This window comes from Lynx rufus, unplaced genomic scaffold (assembly GCF_022079265.1).
Source record: "Lynx rufus isolate CCGP_SWC_20201006 ecotype Redwood Valley unplaced genomic scaffold, mLynRuf1.p SCAF_7, whole genome shotgun sequence".
Classification (NCBI taxonomy): domain Eukaryota; kingdom Metazoa; phylum Chordata; class Mammalia; order Carnivora; family Felidae; genus Lynx; species Lynx rufus.
The window spans coordinates 21,090,883-21,110,142 of NW_025814889.1; the positions used below are offsets into that span (position 1 = coordinate 21,090,883).

Sequence of the window (19,260 nt, forward strand, 5' to 3'; positions counted from 1 at the left end):
AGAAAGAAACAAAGAAACAAAGAAAAAGGCCATAATTGCTTATCCCAAGAAAATATTTTATTCAATTAAGTATCTCTTGAAACTTGCACCGGTCTTGACCTTATTAGCATTAGATCGACAACAGCAACAGAATTATGCCGGTAATAATAAACAGAAGTAACAGCGACAGGCACTGTTCTTGGGGGTTTTTATGTAGATTAACTCATTTAATCCTCAAAACTACCTTCCTGGAATAGAGGGACAACCCTGTGAGGTGGGTACTGGTCCTACCCACCTCGTACAAAAGAGGAAACTGAGGCACAGAGAGGTGAACTTGTCCAAGGTCATAGAGCTGGCAACTGGTGGGACCCTGTCAGTCTCGCTCCTAAGTCAGAACTCAGGCACTAAACCGGACCACCCGGCCCAAGTCTGCAAGAAAGCATCAGGTCACGTTTAAATCGCTAGGGCTCCCGAAACCGGAAATCTTTAACATTATTTACTCTCTCTTTTTTTTTTTTTTAAGTTTTATTTATTTAAGTAATTTCTACACCCAACATGGGGCTCACACGACCCTGAGATCAAGAATTGCATGATCTTCTGACTGCGCCAGCCAGGAGCCCCAAGATTATTTACTATCGTCACGTGTTTTCCATCAGTTGAATATTTTAAATAAAATTTTGAAAGATTTTTGTTTCTCCCTTTATGGAAGACAGTGACACAAAACTGAAGTCACTTCTCTTTCAAGGGAATTTTTCTTCCAAGGGCACAACTACGGAAAAAGGGGAGAAAACCTAACATTTACTGAATGTGCCATGACTACTAATTCTGCCAGATGCTTTTATTTTATTTTTTGTTATTTTTTTAAAGTTTATTTTTATTTATTTATTTTTTTTTAATTTTTTTTTTCAACGTTTATTTATTTTTGGGACAGAGAGAGACAGAGCATGAACGGGGGAGGGCAGAGAGAGAGGGAGACACAGAATCTGAAACAGGCTCCAAGCTCTAAGCTGTCAGCCCAGAGCCTGATGCGGGGCTCGAACTCACGGACCGCGAGATCGTGACCTGGCTGAAGTCGGACGCTTAACCGACTGCGCCACCCAGGCGCCCCTAAAGTTTATTTTTAATGTTTGTTTATTTTTGAGAGAGAGAGAGAGAGAGACAGAGTGTGAAAAGGGGAGGGGCAGAGAGAGAGAGGGAGACAGAGAATCCGAAGCAGGTTCCAGGCTCCGAGCTGTCAGCACAGAGCCCGACGTGGGGCTCGAACCCACGAACTGCGAGATCATGACCTGAGCCGAAGTCAGACGCTCAACCGACTGAGCCACTCAGGCGCCCCCAGATGCTTTCATATTCCTTATCTCCTTTTGTCCTCGTAACAACATGGCAAGAAATACCAAACCCGTTTTACAGATGACAAGACTGAGCTTGAAAGGATAAATAACTTGTCCAGGACAAATGAAGCGTTCGAATGTGAAACAGCTCCAGTCCAATGCCAACCAAAAAATGTAACCCAGGCATCCAACGCAAAGAAGAGAGCAGTGGGGCATAAACTGGCCGTGGGGCACGGGAGCAAACATTTCTACCAGCCCCCTTGTCCTGGCACTTGGTCCACATTGAAGGATGAAAACGTCCTCATCCTCAAGCAAATGTCACTCATGCGGTCCCCACAGAACGCCCTGAGGGAGGCTGAAGAGGTGGGATCCCCATTTTGCAAACAAGAAAATGAGGGGCACCTGGCTGGTTCAGTCGGTAGAGCCTGTGACTCCTGATCTGGGTGGGGGGTGGGGGTTCGAGCCCCACGTTGGGAGCAGAGATTACTTAAAAATAAAACCTTAAACACACACACACCAAAGAAAATGGAATGGTTTGGGGAAAGCCTGCAGAGATGCCGGGGACTCAAACAACAGTGCTATGTGTCTGTGCCGAATGGCAGCAACGGAGCCCAGGCCGTGACGCTCCGTTTTACTCTGGTCGCCTCAGGATGGCGGCTGTGACCAGCTGAGCTCAGAGCTCCTCCCCAGCCACCTCTCCTGCAGCCCGGCTCCATCGGACTCGTGCCTTCCCTTGTCCTTGTCATCTGACCTCCTGAAAACCTGCACCGTCTCCCAGGGCCTTATAGGTAATAAACCTTGAGTGCCTTTCCAGATACCAAACTTTTTTCTTCACTTCTAGATACGAAAAACCCCAGAGTTATTCTTTTTCTTTTTAATTTTTTTTTTTTTTTTTTTTAGCATTCATTTATTTTTGGGAGACAGAGAGAGACAGAGTACAAGTAGGTGAGGGACAGAGAGACGGGGAGACACAGAATCGGAAGCAGGCTCCAGGCTCTGAGCTGTCAGCACGGAGCCCGACGCGGGGCTCGAACTCACAAACTACGAGATGGTGACCTGAGACGAAGTCGGACGCTTAACCGACGGAGCCACCCAGGCACCCCCGCCCCAGATTTATTTGTATTCTCTTGTTCCTTCTCCTCCTCTCAGGATTATTGATTTCCGTTGTGGTATTGTGTCTTTCTTTACATATAGATCGGATCGTCGTACGAGACGAGTGGGAGGTTCCCCCCAGGTTTCATAAAACTTGTCACTGAGTTTTTAAACTTCGACTCCCTACTTCTCATCATAAAACCTATGCCCTTAAATGTCATTTGTGTAAAGCAGAGAGACCGTGGCACTTAAAACTGGTCATTGTTTATGTATGCCCTCCCTGCATCCACAAACGATGACGCGGCTCACCCGTTCCTGCCACACTTGGGTGTCGTTTCCAATGGTTCCAGGTGGAAGCTCCTGCCAGAGGGGGACCCGGCACTCAGCAGATATCTGACTGACAGGGCTTCAGCCCCTGACTCTCAAGAACACACTTCAGGGCGGCACAACTTCTCAGAAACCTTCCCTCGTAACGTTTCCAATGACTAGTGAGCGGGAAGAGTTGCGAGAGCAGCTTAGGACTAGAGTCAAGGAACCTGCGTTTCCTGTCATGGGGGTCTGGACCATGTGGCACTGCACTGTCAGTGTCCCAGCCAACAGAAAAGAGTCCCATATCTATACCAGAGGGTCTGAGGAAAAGCATGGGGCGGAAGATGCTTCTAAACAAACACATCATGGAAGCTGTCTTCTATCCTAAGGGTAGAGTCTTCTGTCCTAAGGGTAGCTCTTTATTATCTCTTATCCTAAACACTGTCGTCCCTGCTCTACAGCTCAGGGTCTGGGGGCTCTGAGTACTACTGAGGAATGCTTCTGAGAAACACCCAGGTCCTGCCTGTGACCTTCCCCTAGACAGAGGGGGCCCTTGATTATGAAGGCAGATTCTCCTTTTACCCAATACAACACGGCCTTCGCGAACTCCATTCCGAGGTACTAATTCTGCAGCATGTGATTCCTCTTTCAGTCGACGATGCAGAAAACGCATCCGTTAGGCGCTCAATAATGACCTCAATTCATCACCAAGCCAGACCGGAAAAATTGATTCTTGCATTATTTATTCAAGCCTTGTCTTGGTATAAAGCCAGATTAGGAAAAGGCCATACACCTGGGCTAAGTCATCCTGAGTCCCCAGCCCCGGGTCACATTTTCGCCCATGGCCTTCACCGAATTCCACAATTCATTTTGTTGTCTAATGCCCTCTAACAGCAAACTTCCCTCAGAACCAGGCGGTGAAAATGAAACCAGTGTTTGTCCTGGTAGGAGACAAGGATAGTTCTGTCACAGCTTTATCGTGGCTACTAAAGAAGCCAAGTTCAAATGTCAAGGTCCTTAACCAGGACTGTGCACAATGTTATGGTAAATATATATTTCCCTCTCCTTCTTTACAATTCGATTTTTTTTTTTACCTTGTTCGGTGTTTGTTTTATTTTATCTACACCTTCCTTGTTAAGTCTCGAGGACTTTTGGAGAGTAGACAGGTTATAAAGATTTCACCTTCACCACTAAAAACAGAGTGATTCTGTATTGCATCTTGATTCACTTAGAAGGCTACTTCTCAGGAAATGAGACTCTGCTTCGGAGTATTCTTCACATTTCAGTAATATCTAGACGAAGCATGTGTCTGGGATGAAAAGGACGGAAAAAGAAAAAGAAAGAGGATTTCAAGGCCATATGCTTGGGAAGCAAAAGAACAGAGCAGAGAGATTTGAGAAGGAAATTAGTCTTTAGGAAGTCAGGTATCAACAGGTTTCCACTAGCTCGTCTGGGTAGCGGTGGGTCATGTATACACGACCCGGAGACGAACTGACACAGAGCAGCCCAGTGCTGGCCAGGGAGACGTGATTCTAGTCCCATCTGAAGATGATCTCTTTCTCAATGCCTGTTTTCTCATGAATAAGATGAAGGAAGTGGGGGGCGGGGGGGGGAATCACAAGTAGCATCTGGTTCTAAGCAGATTTTATGATTTTTTTAGAAACAGAATCTAAGAAATGAAGAGAACCTGATGAAAAGGTGCAAATCCGGAGTCACTCCATCACATACATACTGCGTGGAGAATCTCCTAAGGGATGCGTACGCGGGGGGGGGGGGGCGGGGGGGGGCGGTAAGCAAGACGATCTGCTGGGTTTGGGGAGAAACTCTCAGAATGTCCATTTATGGTTATTTTTCAATCTTCTTTTAAAAACATTTTTTTTAATGTTTATTGTTGAGAGAGACAGAGTGCGAGCAGGGGAGGGACAGAGAGAGAGGGAGACACAGAATCTGAAGCAGGTTGCAGGCTCTGAGCTGTCAGCACGGAGCCCGACGTGGGGCTTGGACTCACGGACCTTGAGGTCATAAACTGAGCCGAAGTCAGGTGCTTAACCAACTGGGTAACCCAGGTGCCTCTATTTTTTATCTTTGATGGAAAAGAAATGCCTCTTACATCAACACCGACACCCTCGTTTGGATTCACATGTAAGATGGTCCCCAACATCTGCGCAGTTTATTTATGGTAGGATGTCATCGATGTGGTAGAAAAAACACAACTGGGGTGCCTGGGTGGCTCAGTCCGGTAAGCATCCAACTCTTGGTTTTGGTTCAGGTCATCATCTCGCGGTTTGTGAGTTTGAGCCCCGCACCGGACTCCCTGCTGACAGCGTGGAGCCTGCTTGGGATTCTCTCTTTCTCCCTCTCTCTCTGCCCCGCCCCTGCTCGTGCTCTCTCTCGAAATAAATAAATAAAACTTAAAAAACACACACACGCAAACTTTAAGTAATGAGGTGGGAGTGACCACAAAAATATTTTATACCATCCAGAGCTGTTCTAGTTTTCTCATGGCAAAATACATAAAAGAATTGTCTTAAGGATGATTAACATATTCTTCTTTTATGTAAATACAACCTGTTCTAAATTTACTGACCTACTCCATGATCACAAGTAGCCGTCACTAATATGCTACCTGGCGGATATTTTTAAATGAGCTTTTACTTAGTCCCTTCAAGGTAAAGATGAGGTTCTAAAAAGTTCGAGAAAATAACTGCTTTTTGGAAAGAAACTCGTATTACGGAGACGGCAATTTGAAAAGGGGTGCTTTTGTATTTACAGAGAACTTAGAAACAGTTTTCTAATCCATTTTAAAAATGTCAGTGAGGGGTGCCTGGGTGGCTCAGTCGGTTGAGCATCCGACTTCAGCTCAGGTCACGATCTCACGGTCCATGAGTTCGAGCCCCGTGTCGGGCTCTGGGCTGATGGCTCGGAGCCTGGAGCCTGCTTCCGATTCTGTGTCTCCCTCTCTCTCTGTCCCTCCCCCGTTCATGCTCTGTCTCTCTCTGTCTCAAAAATAAATAAATGGTAAAAAAAAAAAAAAAAAGTCAGTGAATGTAAAAAGTGTATTTCAACCCTCCACCATCCTTATTAATATAAACTGAAATACATTTTTTGAGAATTTAATGGTATCAGGGAAAAAAGGAAATTCACCAAATTATAACCAAATGTTCTGCATAACTGGTAGATGGTTTGAAAATGAAATTTGCTGGTTAATAAATATAGTCGTTAATGAACTTCAACTATTTATTTGGATCAATGTATCTCTGTGAGATAACTTTTTTTTTTTTTTTTTTTTTTTTTTTTTTTAGCTCTTACGAGTTTTCAAGCCAAATAACAAAATAAGTTGAATGTAGAACCACACTTTTCAAATCGCAGACTGGTCACAAAGATTTTTAAAAACAATGACACAGGACGCCTGGATGGCTCAGCCGGTTAAGCGCCTGGACTCATGGTTTCAACTCATGTCAAGATCTCACGGTTGGAGAGACTGAAGCCCGAGTGGGGCTCTACGCGGACAGCAGGGAGCCTCATAGAGATTCTCTGTCTCCCTCTCCCTCGCCCACTCTCGCAACTAACAAGAAAGAAACAATGACAGAAATTCATCCGTATACTTTCATTTAAAAACACATGGGGGGCCTGGCTGGCTCAGTTGGGAGAGCGCACAACTCTTGATCTCAGGGTCATTAAAGCCCCATGTTGGGTGTAGAGATTATTTAAGTAAATAAACTTCAAAAAAATAATAAAAATTGGGGCAACTGGATGGCTCGGTGAGTTAAGTGCCCAAATGTTGATCTGGGCTCAGGTCATGGTCTGACTGTTCATGGGACGGAGCCCCCCCCCCCCCCAGCACTAACAGTGCAGAACCTGCTTGGGATTCTCTCTCTCCCCCTCTTTCTGCCCCTCCCCTGCTCACACTCTCTCTCAAGAGAAATAAGTAAACATTTCAAAAAATAATTAAAATAAAAAAAAAAACTAAAACACATAACAATAACGTTCTTAACAAGAGCAAGATTTTGGCTGTTAATATTTTATCTTTAATGCATCTTTAAAACTTCTTTGTGTTCGGGCCACTTGGGGGGCTCAGTTGGTTAAGCATCTGACTCTTGGTTTCCGCTCAGGTCACAATCTCACGGTTCATGGATTTGAGCTCCACATAGGGCTCTGCGCTGACAGTGCAGAGCCTGCTTGGGATTCTCTCTCTCTCCCTCTCTCTCTCTGCCCCTCCCCCACTCACACAGTCTCTGTCTCTCTCAAAAATAAGGAAATAAACTTAAAAAAAAAATTCGTTGTGTTCTAGGGGCACCTGGGTGGCTTGGTTAAGCACCCCAACTTCAGCTCAGGTCATGATCTCGTGGTTCATGAGTTCGAGCCCCCATCAGGATCAGCACTGACAGTGCTTGGGATTTTTTCTCTCTCCCTCTCTCTCTGCCTCTCCACTGCTGGAGATCTGTCTCCCTCTCTCTCTCAAAATAAATATAAACTTTATATAAAATATAAAAAATATAAAAAATAAAATAAACTTTTAAAAAGTTAAAAAAAAAACACTTGGATACCTATAAGAAAATTAGTGATAATCACTCAAGTTTATCTCTGTTTCTCCCATGCTCACCAAAAGTAACAACTTTCAGAATCATTTGTCACTTCACAGTTTCTCCCAAAACAATCAATAATGCTTTATAATCCAGGGACTTCCTGGGATGGCTACCCCCCCCCCAAAAAAAAAATCCTTTATATCAAGTAAATATATCTATTTCACAAACAGAAATATGCAGTTATTTCTGCCTATCCAAATTCAGTCTGTAAAAGATTTCTTCCCATCCACCATACCTAAGAGCACATCTTGTTTTCCTAATTGTAAATACCACATGTCCAACATTTTTAAAAAGTCAAACTATAGAAAGATGTAAGTAGAAAGTAAAAAAAAAAAAAAAAAAAAAAAAAACCACCTATGATTCCCTCCCCTCCTCAGAGAGACCTGTAATATTTTAAAACACAGGCTGTGTCCTCACTCAACCTATCACAGTCCTACACAGCGGTGACACTGAAGTCCATAAGCATGAGTAATAGTTACAATGTATTTCAGTACGCGGATGCATCATTTCCTTTAACCCCAAACATATCACACTAATGGATATCTATATTCTTTCCAATTTGTTTATGATAAGAAAAGACCTGTGTTTTGGTTTTGGTTTTTAAGGAAACAGGATAAAAGGGTCTCTCCTCAGTTGGTATACCCAATGGTTGTAAGTAAACGTTTCTAGCACAACTCTTATTTGGGACTACTCCACACGCCATCAGAACAGCCTTTTCTTCTGGTAAATAACCAAGTAGAAATGAATTCTTAAATGGTCTCTTGTTCTGGAGGTTCAGAGATGGGAATAAATTTGTTCTGAAACAGTATTTGGCCACTCTGGTTAAGTGGAAAACAATCCGTACGGAAGCTTTCTTGAACTCTTGCAGAAATCTCTCACATAAGGAAACAAGTACTTTCTTAAAAACAGAACATAAAAGATTTATATTCGTAATTCTAAAAAGCTCTTATTTTGAAATCAGTGAAAAATTGCAGTTAATTTATCAATACCGAAAAGTCATACTGGCTATGTTCTCACTCAACACACTTTCCAAGACCATTCAGAATGGTCGTGACTTTTCGGGGCGCCTGGGCGGCTCAGTCGGTTAAGTGTCCGACTTCGGCTGAGGTCATGATCTCACAGACCGTGAGTTCGAGCCCCGCGTCGGGCTCTGTGCCGACAGCTCAGAGCCTGGAGCCTGCTTCAGATTCTGTGTCTCCCTCTTTCTGACCCTCCCCCATTCATGCTCTGTCTCTCTCTGTCTCAAAAATAAATAAACGTTAAAAGATTTAAAAAAATAAAATAAGACATAAATTAAAGAGACTTTTTTAACAAAATGTAATATTTATTGCTTTTCGTGTCACTTAATATTTTAAAATAATAAAAGGATAGGAATAATTCTCTATTAAGTAATCATCTGAGCTAAATATACATTACCATCTTTTTATAAAAGGCCCTTAATTTTCTACTTAATTCAAGCTTTAAAAAATAAAAATCAATTAAGGTTCAATTTTAAAAGAAACGCATTATCCAGGGACTAATTTTAAAGCCCGCAGCCATCTGAAATAGTCCATAATTTAGGCCTTCTGAAAACTGGCAACCGTAGTTAACCGCTGTCACAATAAAACACATCCACACAGAGCGGGAATAACAGTTTATCTGGATGACTGTGGTTTATAAGCATGACCTTTCCTTTCCTTTCGCATTTGTCCCTTCAATTTTCTTCAGTGTTCTCAAGCACTCTTCCTCTTCAGCCAAAGAGAAATGTTGCTTTTCGTATTACGTAAAAGAGTTAAATATTAAAACAGGGAATTTTGGTATTTTTTAAAATATTTATTTATTTTAATCTTTATTGTTTGCCACTTATTTATAAATTTTATAATTTTATAATTTATAAATTTATAAAATTATAATTTATAAAATTTATAAATTTTATAATTTATTTATAATCTTTACCCCCCCTCCCCCAAGCGGGGCTCAAACTCACGACCCCAAGACCAAGAGTCACACGTGCTTCTGACTGAGCCAGCCAGGTGCCCTGGGAATTTTACTCTTTCATTATCTATTACAACTCTTTTATTTTACTCTTTTACTGTTTATTAAACTACACAATATACTCCTTCACTTCTGTCCAAAGGAAAACTTACAGGGCTTTCTCCTTCCGGAATACGAGTTACCTAAGGAAGGAGCCGGGCGCTCACAGCTACCTGGGCGAGGCTTCCACCTCCCCTGCCTGGCCTTGCCAGGCTGCAGGGAGTTTGTAAAGTCAGCACAGGTGACTGACGTATTTACATCAGATAATGCTGAGCAGAGGGGACAGCACACAGAGCGGAGCTCCAAGCCAAGGACAGGACTACCGAGGGCTGAGAGCACTCAACCTTTAAAGAGCAAACACATATATTCTAATTACAGACTGCAGCGGAAGGAAGTGCAGCGGTCCACCTTCTGAATCATCCACTGGTCAGGTCTCATGCGAAGTGGTAAGACTGGGGAACCAACTACAAATTCCTGGTGTTCTATTTTAGGCGTGTTACCCGCCAGGAAATGCTAGAGGGGTGGGTATGATAAAAGCTACGTAGAGTACGGCCAGTTGAAGTTGAGTCAAACATAAACAGAGGACAGTGGCCCGCTTCTGGGATCCAAGTACTCTGCCTGAAAAGTTACCAGCTTCCAACTGACCACCACGTGTCCTACTCTTATCTCCACCCCAACTTCCAGACCCCAGACTTGTAGGAAAGCACATAGTTGGTCTTGTGGTGTTTGTTTTTTTAAAAAAAAAAAAAAAGAAAGAAAAAAAGGATACGATGGGGTCGCCTGGGTGGCTCAGTCGGTTGAGCGTCCTACTCTTGATTTCGGTTCAGGTCACAATCTCATGGTTTATGAGTTCGGGCCCTGCATCCGGCTCTGCACGGAGCCTGCTTGGGATGCTCTCCCTGCCTCTCTCTCTCTCTCTCTCTGCCCCTCCCCAACACGGGTGCATATATGCAAGCATGCACTTGCTCTCTCTCAATGTAAATAAACATTAAAAAAAAAAAAGGGAAATTACAAAGCCTTCTGTTTCGGAGACCCTGAGGATTCTAAACTTGAATGAAGAACGAAATTGTGATGGGTGGGTCACTGACCACAGCTCTCCTTAGAGGACAGACAGACGGACAGCATGGCGGCTGGTCTTCCAACCCCACACTGCACGTATGTTGAACTACCTAAAATGCCTCTAAACGCGGCTGTAAGCGGGTTAAAAGCATCCTTTAAAAATATATATTTATATAAACAGCCCTCTGTGAGAGCAATTTGGCAACATGTACCGGGAGCCTTGACATACTCATATCCTCTGACCAAATAATTCCTCAAAAGGCAAGTCTGTTCTAAGGAAGCTATCCAAAAAAGGAAAAAGGTTTATATGGGGAGATGTTGACTACAGCATTATTTATGGAAGCCAAAAAAAATGGAACCAATGTATAGACTATTAAAACTTCATTAGACTATTAGGCAGTCATTAAAAATTACCATTGCGAGGAATACATAACGATATGACGAATTGGACAGACAGTATAATATCAATGAGATTTTAAATTTTTTTTTTCAACGTTTATTTATTTTTGGGACAGAGAGAGACAGAGCATGAACGGGGGAGGGGCAGAGAGAGAGGGAGACACAGAATCGGAAACAGGCTCCAGGCTCCGAGCCGTCAGCCCAGAGCCTGACGCGGGGCTCGAACTCACGGACCGCGAGATCGTGACCTGGCTGAAGTCGGACGCTTAACCGACTGCGCCACCCAGGCGCCCCCCAATGAGATTTTAAAAAAGGATTGAAGGGCCGCCTGGGTGGCTCAGTCGGTTAAGCGTCCGACTTCGGCTCAGGCCATGATCTCGCGGTCTGTGAATTCGAGCCCCACGTCAGCTGACAGCTCAGAGGCTGGAGCCTGTTTCCGATTCTGTGTCTCCCTCTGTCTCTGCCCCTCCCCCATTCGTGCTCTGTCTCTCTCTGTCTCAAAAATAAATAAATATTTTTTTTAAAAGTAATTAAAATAAATAAACAAATAAATAAAAAAGGATTGAAAACTACACATCGAAACATTGACACGGATTGCCTCTGGACATTCTTTAATGTTTACTTATTTTTTGAGAGAGACAGTGCAAGCGGGGGAGCGTCAGAGAGAGAGGGAGACACAGGATGCAAAGCGGTCTCCAGCTCTGAGCTGTCAGCACAGAGCCTGACGCGGGCCTCGAACCCACGGACGGCGAGATCATGACCTGAGCCGAAGGTGGACGCTTAACCGTCTGAGCCACCCAGGCGCCCCTAACCTATTTTTTTCTTTTAAACTTAAACCTGTCCCTGTCCTCCTACTCTGGCTCAACGTGCCAAAAAAAAAAAAAAAAAAAAAAAATGTAAGTGCCTTATGGGTTTATCGTAATTGTTTCTGAACAGTTCTTTCTATGCCAAAGCATTTGAACTTTTCATCTGTGTGCAGACAGAATCCAATTTGTGAATGGGTTGCGTTCCAAACATTCATTTTTCAGTTGGCTATTTGTTTCTATGAGGAAACATGTTCCAAGTCCTAATGTTATAGTAAAAGCCTGGTTCTGTGAGGGAGGGGTCAGTTGAAAAGAAAGTCTCCTCTCGGGATTGTGGGCCCAGAAGACAGCTGCAGCAAATTTTCAAGAAGGTAAAGTTGTTTAGTAGCACATTGAGACAGGTAATCTTGGACCATGGAAACTTAAGGAGTCAGGGCAGACCTGGCGAAAGATACGTGAACACAAGAGACACCTGAGCAGAGGACAGTGGGACAGCAGTGTGGGCAGGCGGGAAGAGGATTACTAAGGAAATTCAAGAGGACCGTAAAGAAATTAAGTTTAGGGGCACCTGGGTGGCTCAGCGTCCGACTCTTGGTTTTAGGCTCAGGTCATGATCTCTCGGTTCGTGAGATCGAGCCCTGCATCAGGCTCTGCGGTGGCAGCACGGAGCCTGCTTGGGATTCTCTCTCCCTCGCTCTCTGCCCCTCCCACATCTCTCTCAAAATTAATAAATAAACTTAAAAAAAAAAAAAAAAGAAAGAAAGGAATTAAGTTTCCGGTAGCTTAGATGGGTCTCCAAACTTTTAAGACTACGGATGACTCAGTCGGTCACGCTTCCATCGCCGTTGTGGCTGGTTATCCCTGGCAGCGAAGAAAACAATAACAAGGACCGCGTGTTTGTGCGGGCAGAGGGGGATTCCAGCCTGGGTATACAGCTATGGGACAAAAATTGTAAATACACACGTTTCTGTCACAGTGTGATCGGTATTCTGAAAAACTTTAAGTTCTGTGTACACACGGAAAACCACTCAAAACCTATGGAATTCTATCACCAGAACACTTAACAAATAAAATGCTAAAAATACACACTTCGGTCTCCAAAACTGTTTGATTCCAATTGTATACAGAATGGACTTTATCTTTTAAAGACATACGACTGTGGGGGCGCCCGGGTGGCTCGGTCGGTTAAGCGTCCCACGTCGGCTCAGGTCACGGTCTCACGGTTTGTGGGTTCGAGCCCTGCATCGGGCTCGTTGCTGTCAGTGTGGCTCCTGCTTCGGATCCCCTGTCCCCCTCTCTCTCTGCCCCTCCCCCATGCTCTCCCTCCCTCTCTCTCAAAAATAAATACACTTGAATAAATGAATGACTACATAATAAAAATACAACTGTGAAGATCACCCCGTGGAAAGAATGTGAGAACCGACTGGGCTCGCAAGGTACAAAGATTAGGACAAAACGCAGAAAGATTGGGGAGAACCACAAAATTACTACTTCTAAGACTGAGCACTGATGAGTCCAGAGGAAGAAGCGGGGATGAGTAAGGGGCGCAGTCCTGCTGTCCTACCGGGGCTGCGGCCCCTGGCTGCTGGTTAGTGTCCGTTGCATCCGCTGCCCTCAGCGGGGACACGCTCACGGAAAGCTGTGTATGTACCAATGTCCACGGCGCGTGCCATCACTCCCTACTTACCAATCGCGGGTCAACTAATTTGCACTACAGAAACACGCACGCGGCAGAAAAGACGGCATAACGACCCATTTCCTAAAGCAGGTTCAAATCGGTACGGGAACTTCACAAATCCCCTTTTCTTCTGTCCAGCCTGAGCAGCACCTGAAAGAAAGCTTCCTCGAGGCCACCGCCACTCACGAACCGGACGTGAGGAATTTCGGACGCGTGAGCGGAGAAAAGCGGGGCAAAGCAGGGCAGCCGCTGGCACCCAGGGCACCTCTGTGCACCTCGAAAAAGGAGCTTCCTCTGTGCAGGCAAGTTACGGAGAGGGTGCCTGTTTCTGGCCAAGGCAGCCCCTCGCCGGGGTGCCCAGGTGGCGGTACTGGTTCCAGCCCACACCTGCCCCTGGCACCCGGGCTCCCTCGGGCAGGCTGTGTGGGCAGGGTCACGTGCCATGCCACAGAGGCCGTCCGGGGGCTGTCATCCAGAACACCTTCCTCAAAGTGCCGGCTGAGGAAACACAAACAAAGCATGCTTATTGCAACTCCAGATAAGGCTACGCTCTGAAATGCTAGGCTGTCTAGCACCTACGATTCTAATCCCAGATGATCAAGCCTAAAGAAATTAATGCAAACACAGGTAGTGCCGCTAGAAATACGTACGGAAGAATGCAACGTGAATAAGACCATAAAAATAGAAGATGGGAAGAATGATAGAACCCCCCGAAAAGGCTCAGCAGTTCCCTGAAAATGACGCAGGCCTTTTGTACATACTCTTCGCTCTGCCAACAACCTGTTTTCGCTGGTCTCTACACCAGGCTAATGACAATTCACTCTTCGAGATCCAACTCAAATAGGACTACCTGTCCCCCGGGGCGGTTTATCAATCCTTTGTTGTCTGTGCACACAACCTGGGGGGAGGGGTGCTACCCAGGAGGATTCTGAGGCTTGAGGACTGTCTCCGCCATTCCATTCAAGTGCCATGGGCAGCCCTGCTCCCCGTGGTGACAGCTGGCTGGACCTGATGGCCACCGACTCCCTTTCTGCCCCTCCTCCTTTCTATCACTCTTGAGAAATCCGAAGTTAGGATGCAGAGTGGCTAATTGCCATCTTAAAGGACCTGGATCTGGGGACAAATAAGTTTAGAAGCTGTGTGGGGCCTACTTCCATAAAGCAGCCGAGAAATGACAATATCCTCAGAGAAAAGGTTCACAGAAAGTGACGCCAAAATCAGACAGACAGTGGGAAAGGAGCCACTTTGGGTCTTAGCCTATGGGAGGCTCAGTTAAGGGTCCTGCCCTTCTGCTCCACGAGTGACCCAGTAACCCCATTTTTCCTTCGGCTCATCAGACTTTCTTGACTGTCATTTACAACCAAATAAACCTTCTGTTAATATACCATTTTACCACCTTGTTTACATCTTCCCTGTAAGAGTGTAAACTCTCTAGGGGCACGTGGGTGGCTCAGTCGGTCGAGCGTCCAACTTCAGCTCATGTCATGATCTCACGGTTTGTGGGTTCAAGCCCCCATCGGGCTCTGTGCTGACGGCTCAGAGCCTGGAGCCTGCTTCAGATTCTGTGTCTCCCTCTCTCGGCCCCACCCCCACTCATTCCCATTTTTCTCTCTGTCTCTCTCAAAAATAAATAAACATAAAAAAAAAATTTTTTTTTAAACCCCACAATTCAGGATTCTGTTCAGATTGGGGACCTCAAATGCTGAGTTATCCATCAAATGCTGGATTGATCTATAAAGTGAAACATCTGTGAAAAGTTCAAAATTAGAAATATAATCATTTCCACATATTAGTTACATAAGCACTGTTAATACAGACTCTTATTGGCTAATCGCCCAAAAGGTCACAATAATAGACCAAGAATGGTAAGAAAACTATTTAGGCAACCAAGCCAGAAACCCCAGAGCTGTCCTCTACTCCCTCCTACCCAATCCAGTTGATTTTACTTCCAAAACATCCCTCAGGCACACCCGTTGTCTTTACTGCCACTCCCACAGGACCGCAGTGTCCCCCTGGGAGTCTCTCCTCCCGTGGCATGGAGTCTCTGACTGAAGGATCCTGCCCCAGGACCATGGCAGGCTCTGACCTGTCCCTTAATGCCTGCCATTCCCCTCAATCGAGAAACTCTGCCACTTGATCTCTATTTCCGCTAGTGGAGTAGGACTGGGTTTTGGAGATCAACACTGCTGCTGGCAACAACTAAACATCCAGGAAGACGGTGTGTTTTAAACATGATCTTAAAGACACCAAAGCACCGAGGAGGCAAGAGTTAGCTGGCCAAAGTCTAAGGAAGAGCAGTCAGCTTAGTCCCAGAAGCCATTTTGGCCCTCGGGGCTCTGATGGTCTCAAGGGTTGAGATAAACAGAAGTCAGAGCCTAGAGCCCATTCAAGGAGGGGTGGGCGTGGGGATCTAAACCCTTTCTTCTTGAGGCTAGAATCCAAAAGGGTTGCACCCTCAGGGTAAGTACAAATCACAAATAAACCCATTTCACTCCCCCCAGGGGACTGCAGCCCAAATTTGTATCACCGGTGACATTCAGAAAATTCCAAGCTGTGAGTTAGTTCAAGACGGCCTTGATTTATAGCACCCCTGGCCACCCCTTTTGCCACGTGGCAAAGACAAGCAATCCTCTCTAAAGGGACACACTTTCACCCTGAGACTCAAAGAACTCCCCCCCCCAAGTAATTGTCCGAGGAAAATGAGCAGCTCATAGCCAAAAATAACCAAGCAAATAGGGGAAGGACCCACCATGAATAAGAACCAGCAGAAATACAGCACAGCGGAATAATACCCACAAAGATTTGGGATATTGGGATTAGCACTATTTTTCCATCAGTTAAAGAATCTCAAATTTAATTTATGGCACGCTTCTGAATACTAGAATTCTTAGAGGCATACCTGAAGTCATTAAAAGACCCAAACCACAGGGAATAAACCGGAAAGAACACTGCGGTGCACTCTTCTCTACGATAACACCTCAGATTGTTCGGGAACACATTCAGTCTTCACACACTTCTCTTGGTGGCCCTTCAACACCGTGACATTCTACGAAAGAAGTGCTTTACTGGCTGCACCGTCTCTGCTCTGTGCTCAAGGCAAAGCTCTTGCACGCTGCTGTAAACAAAGCTCGTTCTCTGGCCTCGGCTCGGGGTCACCCCATACCTCTTATCGCCGACTTGCACCAAGTTCCCCCGCCTCTCATTGCCCAACCCGCTCAGCAAAATGCTGTAAATCCCGTGCTCGATCATAGCAAACATGAGTTTTACGTGTGGATGAAAGTTTAACGTGGAGAGGCTCACAGAATACCAGCGGAGCACTCCTGGCCTACAGTTTATAGAATCCAGCTCCATCCAGTCATTCACTAGGTATTTACTGGGCACCCACTGCAAACAGGCGCTGTTCTAGGTCCGGGGATCGAGTAAATTAGGCAGTCTCGTCCGCTGTGGAATTGATCATCTTAGTTGGGGGGAAGTAAGTAATCAACATGTAAACAACTCAGTTTCCGATGGTGTGAGGTGTCTCAGAGAAAACAAGAGTAACGTGAGTGGAGGAAGTTGGAGGGGCCATCCAAGAAGACAGCCCTTTAGCTGGGAGACTAAAATGACAGCCATTCAAAGACTCGAAGGAAGAATATTCCAAAGAGGAAAGTAAATGCGGAAGGTCTGCGGCTGCCCCGAGTTTGGCTTGTTTAAGGAACAGAAAAAGCCCAGCGTGGCCGGAACAAGCAAGTCGTGGAGACAGCAGGAAGGGGTGAGACAAAGAAACAAGCAGGGGCCGGGCCAGGAAGACCTTGCAAACCACAGAGGAGAGTCTGGGGTTTACTCACGATGCAACACGAAGCCTCTGGAAGGTTCTCACTGAAGAAGTGAAGTGACAGGATATCATTTACGTTTCAGAGAGATCGCTCTGCTACCAGTATAGAGGATTTGAACTGAAACAGGGCGAGGGTGAAAACAGGCAGGCCTGCAGTGTTTCGGCAGAGAGGGAATTTATATGCAAAGAGAGAAATACGCAGGGCTTGGAAATGGTAGTGGTGAGAACACGAGAAGAATCAAGGTTGGCACCAAGGTTTTTTTTGGCTTGAACAGCCGGGGAGATGGTGGTCCGTTCACGGATGGGGGGAGAAAGTGGCCTGGGGCAGGCAGCAGCAGGGGAGGAGGAGAAGAGCCCTGTGTGGGTCACTTCTGAGACGCCTGCTTGGCATTCGAGGGAAGGTATCTGGTAGGAAACCGAATATGGAGCCCAGCAGGGGACTCAGGGCTGAAGATAAAAACTTCTTAGTCATCAGCATGAAACGCCACAAGACTAAATAAGATCGTGTAGATAAAATGTGCCTCGTTATAGAAGACCCTGGAAAGAGTCCTGGGACCTTCCAGCTTTCAGAGGTTGGGTAAAGGAGGAGGAAGCTGGTAAGGTACCCAAGGAGGGTAGCGGGTGAGGCCGAAGGAAAACAGGAAAAGACACGAGAAGGGGTCCTGGGGATCTGAAACCAGGAGCATCGCTGGTGCTGGTTCCTTGCAGCGGGGAAGATGAAATGAAACCGGGGCTACAGCAGGTTCGAGAGAGAACGGCAGGGGAGGGACGCAGCAGCGACAGACAGGTTACAGGAGGCAGGAGCAGGAGACAAGGCTGCACAACTGCTAGAAAAAGGAACAGAGAAACTGAGTGGACACCAACGCGAGGATGTGACGTCCCGCTCAGGAGCTACTGCCCACGTGTGGCTGTGGGGCACTCGATAAGAGAAACTGAACGTTCCAGATTTTATTTTAATTCAATGCAATTGAATTAGTCATGTGTGACTGGTGGCTTCCAACCTGGACAGTGCAGCCCTCCAGCGTGTCTCTGGCCTAATGGCATTCAGCTGTCCAGAAGTTAGCAGACTGCATGCTGGGAAGAATGGAAGTCAGTGGGCTTCTATGAGGCCAATGTCTTCTTTTTATAAAAAAAAAAAAAAAATTTTTTTTTGTTACATTTTTATTCATTTCTGAGAGAGAATGAGCGGAGGAAGGGCAGAGAGAGAGAGTACACAGGATCCGAGGCAGGCTCCAGGCTCTGAGCTGTCGGCACAGAGCCGGACATGGGGCTGGAACCCACAAACCGAGAGATCAGGACCTGAGCCAAAGTCGGACGCTTAACTGACTGAGCTACCCAGGCGCCCCTGGGCCAATGTCTTCCAAAGCATTAAAGGTTACCAGCTGGAAGAGGGTAAAGGGAGAAGACACTAGAGGGAAAGTTAGGGAGAGAGAAAAGGTAAGAAACAGTTTCAAAGAGCATACAATACGATTTACAGTACATTTTACAGTGGCCCTCATCAGAACTGTTGTCGAGTTTTTCAGTGGCAAACATCAGCTACTGAGCCCTCTAAAATCTGACCTGCAACCACCTTTTCTACCATTTGCTAAACATTCCCTATCATTTACCTGTGTGGTTTTCAAGCTTCTTGGTTGTAGACTCGTTTCCCCCTGTACGTTATCTGCCCTCGCACCTACACAGTACGTATTCGGTGCCTCCAATCAGAAATGTTTTAAAAGGTGATGATGAGGGGCGCCTGGGTGGCTCAGTCAGTTGAGAGTCCAGCTTTTGATTTCGGCTCAGCTCATGAGCTCACAGTTCGTGGGATCGAGCCCCGCGTCGGGCTCTGCGCTGACAACACAGGGTGTGCTTGGGATTCTCCCTCTCCTTCTCTCTCTCAAAATAAATAAACTTAAAACAAAAAAGATGATGATGAGGGGGCACTGGATGGCTCAGTCGGTAAAGCACGCAACTCTTAATCTCAGGGTTGTGAGTTCAAGCCCCATGCTGGGCGTGGAGACTATTAAAAAAAAAAATCACATAAAAGATGATGATGACAAAAACAAGCTGTTCTGGAGGAAGCTGCCGTAGCGGCTAAATCCCCCCCACCAGTTCAGCCCCTCCCACTAGCGCTGGAGGCACCTGCAAGGAACCCCAGGGTTTGAAACCAAAGACTTACCCTAGCCAGAGCTTCTCAAACTGCCATGCGCTCACAAACCAC

The 19,260-nt window shown here is 45.8% G+C and overlaps 1 protein-coding gene and 1 non-coding gene across 5 annotated transcripts in view; both read right to left on the reverse strand.

Moving 5' to 3' along the window:
- The window catches only part of PIP4K2A (phosphatidylinositol-5-phosphate 4-kinase type 2 alpha), a 193,409-nt gene that overhangs the window by 164,080 nt on the left and 10,069 nt on the right, over nt 1-19,260 (reverse strand). The window lies entirely within an intron of this gene.
- TRNAR-UCG (transfer RNA arginine (anticodon UCG)) lies at nt 1,223-1,307 on the reverse strand. The gene has a single exon. It is a non-coding gene; the product is annotated as a tRNA-Arg (tRNA).